Source organism: Antechinus flavipes, chromosome 2 (genome assembly GCF_016432865.1).
Source record: "Antechinus flavipes isolate AdamAnt ecotype Samford, QLD, Australia chromosome 2, AdamAnt_v2, whole genome shotgun sequence".
NCBI classification, from domain to species: Eukaryota; Metazoa; Chordata; class Mammalia; order Dasyuromorphia; family Dasyuridae; genus Antechinus; species Antechinus flavipes.
Window position 1 is genome coordinate 177,400,614 of NC_067399.1, and position 7,946 is coordinate 177,408,559.

Consider the following 7,946-nt stretch of genomic DNA (forward strand, 5'->3'; position numbering starts at 1 on the left):
AATATACATAAACAAATACACAAATGGGTATGTGTATTTATCTATCTATAAATACATGCATATATATGTTTACACAAATACAGATGTACACAGGTACATGTAGAATGCACATTATATGCACACAGTATATATACTATGTGTATATATTATGTATGTATACATATATAGACATACTTAAACATATTTATATGTTATATATACATATATGTATATGTGTATTAAATTGGAGAGTCTATGAATTGGGTGATTATCGAACCTCCTGTCCTCTTTTCTGTTCCTTTATCATCAAGTGAAAGTGGGACTGGAGATACATACAAACACACAACATACACATATATGTATATGTGTGAGCAAACATAACACATCCACATCCACATGCCTATATAAATACATACACACATATGCAAATATATATGTATACACATACACACACATACGCACATGTATATTTGTATACTGAGATCAGGTCAAAATTCCTGATGATAGCTTCACTGATGGAATATCAAATTACATTTTCTATAGAGTATATATTAATTCCTGAAAACTACATTCTCTGGGGATGCCACATAATTTTGTCTGACATTAATTTAACTCAAAATGTGAGATTTTGTTCAACAATCAACAAATTGCTCTCCTTTTAGAAGAATTGTACTTTATATTGATATACTGGCCTATCAATGAAACTCAGAACACAGAAATTTTCAGTCAAATGGAAGGACAACTCACTAAATTTCCTGAAAAAAAGATGAATTAAGAGATAATTTCATTGTGTGCCAAAGGAAACAAGAAATATCATTTCATAGAATATTTGGTCACTTGTCCTTGAAGTGATCATGACAAGTGTAAGCAAGAAGACCCCAATGGAGATATCCAGTCAATCAATTGACTAATCAGCATGTTTTTTTATTAAGTTCTTAAGATGTCCCAGATTCATCTCTAGGTCTGTAGAGACAAAAATTGAAAGAAATTTATAGTATATTGGGGGAGACAACAGATATACACACATGCACATATATGTATGTATATTGATAAACATATAATGAATAAATATAAAGCAAACTGAAGATAGTCAAACACGATATAGTTAGTTAGGGAGATTGCCAGCAGAAAAGGAACAGAAAAGGTTTACTGTGGAAGTCAGTGCTTGAGCTGAGTCTTGAAGGAATTGAAGGATTCTATGAGGTAGAACTAAGGAGGAAATACTTTCCAAGCATGGGCATGGGAGAATGAGTGCTATGAGTGAGAAAGAGAGAGAAGATGATTTTGGCTAATGTAAAGATTGAGATTGAGAAAGCAAGTAATCAACAATGAGAAGGGAAAGATAGTTTAGGGATAAGTAGTGAAGAGCTTTAAAAACCAAAGAAGGTATATTTGGCAGGTGATGTGTCAATGTCTGTTTCAGAGGATGAAGAAATAGAAAAATTCTATGTAGAACTTGACAAGAATGCTTACCCTGAGTAAATCAATACATGCCTTGATTCTTAATGTGTTTAATGAGAGGGTGAGCAGAGGAGAAAATGACAAAACAAAACAAACAAAAAACATAACATACCTGTGTTGGGAAAAATAAGATTGATAAAACAAAAGAAGTCAAAGGCTTGTAGACTGTTCAGAAACCTAATTTTCAATGCATATCTTCTATATCTTGAATACTTCCTTTTAAATGAAGGGAAATATAATAATGTAGCTCTTCCTGGAAATATAGCTTCCCAGGACAAAATATATAGCTCCCTGAGAAAAGTGATTTGTTTCTCCAGTGAAGCCATCATCAGAGATTTGGGACTAGTCATCATACAAACACATATCAACATACTGCAATATAGTTATATACTCTTATTATAGCCAATTGAGTTTGCTGACTGGGGGCTTGGAATTGTGCAAAGTATCTGGTGAAAGAGCATGGGATTAGTAGATAAGAAGTTTTGAAGAGGAGAAGGAAAGAGAGGGAGTGATGATGGTGTCTAAAGTCCATAGTAACCAGAAGCTTCATCTTTTTCAGGCAGCAGCAGCAGTGATTAGACTTGGAAGGCAGCTCTAAGTGTTAGAAATACAGAGTTCTCTCTCATTTTTTTTTCTGCTGTTCTCTACTCTGTCTTTTAAGAAATGTAATCTAATAATTGCATGTAGAATGGACAGATACTTGTATAACAACAGTCCTGGGAAGGAGTAATAAAGAAAAATGGGATTCTTTATTTTAATATTTTAATTTGCCATTGACTACCTCCCCCAAACAATATTCACATAAATTGATCTTTTAGGGTTAAAACATAATCTCCCAATTTAAGGCTACGCATTTTATCTTTAAGGTTGCTAAGCCCTTCCAAAGGTCAGCTTAGATAGTATAGTGAATAGAGTGCTGGGCTTGAAGTTAGGAGAACTCATCTTCCTGAGCTCAAAACTGGATTCAGACTCTGACTAATTATGCTAACCTGGCAAGTCACTTTACCCTGTTTGTTCACTTCCTCATTGATAAAATAAATTGGAGAAGGAAATGGCAAACTACTCCAGTCTTTTTGCGCAAAACCCCTCAAATGGCATTACAAAGAGTTAAATAACAACTATGACTCTAGAGTCACTATGTGTTCCACTAATCCAGACTGCTTCCTGAACACATACTATGATGTTAGGACCTCAGAATGGTCAAAGAAAAATAAGACATGATGCCTTAATAAAAATTCTTTTCTACAAACAAAGGAAAAGTTTCCCCTAGAAGATCAGAGCAGCCAAGAAACTGTATATTTTGTAGTGAGGCAACAGAAGTTTGCCCTTTGGAAGGCAGAGAGGCAAAAAGGAAACAAGCATTTTTTTGGGGGGTATAATTATTATATGTCATTCACTGTACTAAACACTTTACAAACAGTATCTCATTCGATCCTCACAATTTTGGTAGGTAGTTACTTTTATTATCTTCATTTTAGACTTGAGAAAACTAAGGTTGACAAAGATTAAGTGCTTTACTCAGAGTCACATAGCTAATAAATATCTCAGGCCAGATTTGAATTAAGATTTTCTTGACTCCAGATCTAAAGCTTTATTAACTTTGTCACCTTGCTCTCTTTTAACATGCCAAGACAGACTGTGGCCTTTTGTTGGGTGAGAGTGTTTTCAAGAGGCTCTAAGACTGATCCTAAAAGATATCTTTCCACCTCTGAAAACTTGGAGATCCGGATACTCTGAGGAGTGAATAGTTCTTACTCACTAATTAATGGCAAAAAAATTACATTGAAGAATAAGTGTTTGTGGGGGGATGCAATTTAAGGCTGCATTAAAATAGGCATTGTAATTCAGGACCACGGAGAGAATGTTTTGCCAAACTCTATTCTGGTGAATCCACATCTGGAAATTTAGTAAAGACACTGACAAGGTAAAGAACAATGTTAATTAGAATGGTGGCATTTTTAAAGAGTATTTCCTATGAAGATTTCTGTTCATGTAATGGGTGTGTTAAAAATCCTCAGGGATCCCTGGCAAGGCAAAATTTCTGTGAAATTTTGATGCTGAGTTATTGTTTGTGGTTCTTGGTTAGGTGAAGTGGTTAAACAGATATTTGTTAATTTTTTTTTTTTGGCTTGCCAGGAGTTGTGGTTTCTGAGGATCAGAAAGGCTTAAGTGGTATTACATCAGTTCTGCTTTTGTGGGGAGATAACAGTTCTATAAATTTAGGGATTCTCTACATACCTCATTTACGATAACAACAACTTTATTAACCTTCATATCTCTGGGTTCTGAGACAATAATCACATTTCTACCATGAGATTCCTGTATTTTCTCTTCATTGGTGTCTTTGTTCTGTCCTTGGCAACATCAGGTAAGACTCAGGTTAAATATTCCCGGGCTCTGTTGACTGTGCAGAACATTTGAAACTTGAGGCAGAGGAAGGGGGAAGAAGAACTCTATTCTCCATAGTACCTTTATGATGTAAAAAGGACCTAGGAAAGGAATTTATTTTGAGTTCCTCCTGAGAAGAGCTATCATGAGCTTTTAGTACTAGGAGAAAACTTGGAGATTATCTACCCTGAGCAGAAAAAGTTATCACTGTACATGGGGAAGAGACTCACTTCCCACTCCTCAAAGTGGACAAGTAGGGTTTGGATGTAAAAAAAGTGAACTGACTACTAATGCTTTTGCTACTGCCATATGATGCTTTTGTTTTCCCTCAGTGTCATAGAAATAGCCAATACATCTTAGTCATCCCTCATCAATTATTTGGCTCATTCTGCACAATGGCTTTTGTCAAATTTCTTTTTCTATAATATACTCTTATAGAACCTCAGATTACCACCATATCTCTTAAATCCTATAAATAATCTAATTTAATTTTACTCAATATTTGAACTCCTTAATATGAACTCCATCACTTAAAATCTCTTTATCTTTATTCTGAACTCAGAAAATGGGGATAATATTACCTACAGTATCTATTTTCTAAGATAATTGAGAAGATCAAACGAGATAATATATTTAAATGTGTTTGTCAGACTTAAAGGATGGTATAAAAGGACAGTAATTATCAGTATTTATGCCTTGGCCACAAAATTTGTGATGTACCTTTGGTCAAAATAATTTTTTTTAGACTTAGTTTCCTTTTAAGTTAAATGGAGTAGTTGGACCAGATGATACTCTCAGTTTTACCTCTTTATGATTATTACTGAGTGAAAATGTGAGTTGGAGAAAATAGATGCTTTACCATAAACAGAGGAGATTCAGTAGACAGAATAAATAAGATTCCTGTGTCATTTTATAGTGGAAAAAACAATGGAATTTAGTCGAGTATTTTAGGTATATTTATTCAGATTATTTCTTCTCTTTGGGCCTCATCTGCCTTATTAGCAAAATGAAAGCTTTGGATTAAATCTCTAAGGTCTCTTCCAGCTTAAAATGATAAAGACATAGGGTCATAGATGTAGAGCTGGAAGACCATTTTTTCTAAACCTGCATTTCAAAGATGAGAAAACTGAGGACTACAGAAGTTCATTGACTGATTCAGAGTCAAATAGATAGTAATTTTTAGAGAAATAGAATTTGAACCTAAGTCCCCTGATTATGGAAAAGATTAAATGGATTTTTCCATGAATATAAATTAACTGGAACAAGGGCTAGCTCATGATCAAATTGTGGAGCAGGCCATTTTTGTCTTAGAAGTATTTCAAATACTTTCCATTCCAATCCTCACCAAGCCTTTCCATCACTCAATGCTTTGATCATTTTCCCTTCTGAAACCTGATCTCCAGGTCATCTCCTCATGTGTTCAGGTTGTGTGTCTGCCTTTTAACCCAACAGCTCCCAGTGGGTTTATTCTCCAGTTGGTGAAGCTGTAGTCTCTGTAGTTTACATGTAATCTGAGAACAATTCTTGAAGTCTATTTTAGGATCATAGGATTTAGAACTGAAAGGAGCCTTAGAGATCATTTAGTCCCTTCCCTCATTTTACATATTGGGAAATTGAGGCCCTGAGAAATTAAATTAATTATCCAAGATCACACAATTAATAAGTAGTAGAGCTGAATTTTCAATCCAGGTCTTCTCTTTAGTCTTAATCTCTTCAGTTGAAGTTCCTAATTTCTGGAGAAAATAATTCCATTCTATAACACCTGGGGCAGAAGAAAATATGGTGTGTGTGTGTGTATGATATTGTTAAGATGGGGGAGGGAAAAGAAAGAAAATAAAGCTTCACTAATCTCAAAGTTTTGTCTAGGTTCTATCCTAACCTTTCCCTACTAAATCCTTTAGCTATCTCCAGACAGTGTTTTGTTGTCTACTAAAATTCAATAGAGGTAACCCATAGAATATATGATTATAAGGGCCTTCTGAATTTGTATTTAAAAGATAAAAAAATAGATGGTTCCCTGAAACAACACAGCTAGGTTTCTTTCCCTCAAATACATGGAAATATACTGCTAATTCAAGTTACTTATATTAGCCAAAGACAATTGGAGGCTAGTTCTTAAATATCCCAGTATAAGGAGATATTTAAGAAATATTTAGTTCCTTTTCTGCCTAAGTCTTTTACCTGAGAGGACTTCTTAGAGTGGATTTTTTTTTAGGTTTGATAATTTTTCAGTTTTATCCAGCTCTTCATGATTCCATTTGGGGATTTCTTCGTGAAGACAATGGAGTGGTTTGCCACTTTCTTCTCCAGCTCATTCTACAGATAAGAAAACTAAGGCAAACAGGGTTAAGTGACTTGCCCAAAGTCATATAGCTAGTCAGTGTCTGAGGCCAGATTTGAACTCAAGAAAATGAGACTTCCTCTCTTCAGGCCAGGAACTTTATCCAGTGTATTACCTGTCTCCTAGTAGACAGTTTACAACCAAAAAAAAAAGGAGGTAGATTCTAGTAACCATGCTTGAAAAGTAAGTTTATTATTTTTAGTAAGCCTTCTTGGGGTTTACTTATTTTCAACTTATAGCTCTTAAATCCTAACAAGAAAATGAGTTGACATTCTCTGTGCTAAAAATGATATGTCTCTGGTACTTTAGGTTTCACTGGATTATCAAGTCAGCCTCCGTATTCCTGTAGTGTATGCCCTCCTTCAACCTGTCGATTAAGATCATTACCCTGCAAAAAGGCAATTGATGGTACCTGTCCTAAAGGTATGCAGTGCTGTGTGAATGATTCATCTCAAAAAGGATGCTGAAGAACCTTATCTCTGCAAGGAACCATCACCAAGTGCAAGAGTGAAAGTAATACCTTGAATAAAAAACCAAAACAAAATATAGACTTCCTCTGAATCTTGTCTGAATCTTGTTTCATTTACTTCTGATAAGGAGTCAGGGTGGGGGTAGGAAGGAGAGGAATCTGACTGAGAAAAGTTAGATTCAGAGAGATAAGGAGGACCTTTCTCTAAGGCAAAGTCACAGTTCTAGTTCTGCCACTTATTAGACATCTTGCTCGACTCAAAGTCATTTGTTAACTCTTCATGTTTGGGTAACAAGTTGGTAGAAACAATTAGGCTTTCTCTTTTGTGCATTTGTGCGCACTGGGGTTAGATGGTTTCCTATACTGTTGCTGCAATAGACCCAACTCTAATCATTCTTAGGTTTAGACCAATCTTTCCCATGTAAATTTATTCTCCCTTCCTTTCCCTGTCTAGAGACCAGATTCACAAATGCATGTATGTAGGCAGGTAATTGTCTAGTTTGGTGATCTGAGGGACATTAGAAACTCTCTAATGTGCTAGGATATCAGTTCTCTTTCTCACTCTCATGTACCACATCAACTGGACAAGAATCAGTCTCTAATCTGCGTGTATTGGGTGGGAGTCAAATGGAGCAAGACACAAACAGAAGTTTAATTAATTTCAAAGTGAGAAAAGTGCTTGCAAACAGAACTTCTTTCCTCTCCCTTCTCTGAGAAGGCGGACTTAACATGCTGGGGGTAAAGGTATGTTTAGATGTTAGGTTGAAGATTTTGCATTATTAGCAAGAGAACAGGAAGCCTTCAAAAATGTAGATTTTTGAGTAGAGTAACATAATCAGATTTGTTTTACTGACAAATTAGTAGCTGAGTGTCGGGGATATTGAAGAGGGGACAGAATAGAATTGGGGGTTTCCTTTGAAGACCAGACTAGCACAAATGAGGATAGTGGGTTATAAATAGAGAAAAGGGCACAGAGATGATCAATAATTTGCAGGCAAAATAAATAAAGAATTAAGGATATCAACAGATTGATGTCAGAGAATTTGCTCCAGAGAATCTCTTCAGAACTGGTCTTACAAATTTTATTGCTGCTTCATGTAGAAAATATTAGCTCCCATGGGTTTAGTTACCATTTCTATTCAGATTTATTGATCTATGTATCTAATTCTACTTTTTCTCCTGAGCTACACTTCTAATGCACAAAACTCAATTTCCTACAGATATCTCAAATGCAAGTTACCTAAAACTGATCTCTCTCTATTTACATTCCTCTACATTGTTGTTATCCAGCTAGTAATCCAAGTTTTC

The 7,946-nt window shown here is 35.2% G+C and overlaps 1 long non-coding RNA gene across 1 annotated transcript; it reads left to right on the plus strand.

Moving 5' to 3' along the window:
* The first annotated feature begins 3,534 nt into the window (after positions 1-3,534).
* LOC127548528 (uncharacterized) lies at positions 3,535-6,730 on the plus strand. The gene is made up of 2 exons (XR_007950413.1): positions 3,535-3,808; positions 6,479-6,730. It is a non-coding gene; the product is annotated as an uncharacterized LOC127548528 (long non-coding RNA).
* Positions 6,731-7,946: the final 1,216 nt, after the last annotated feature.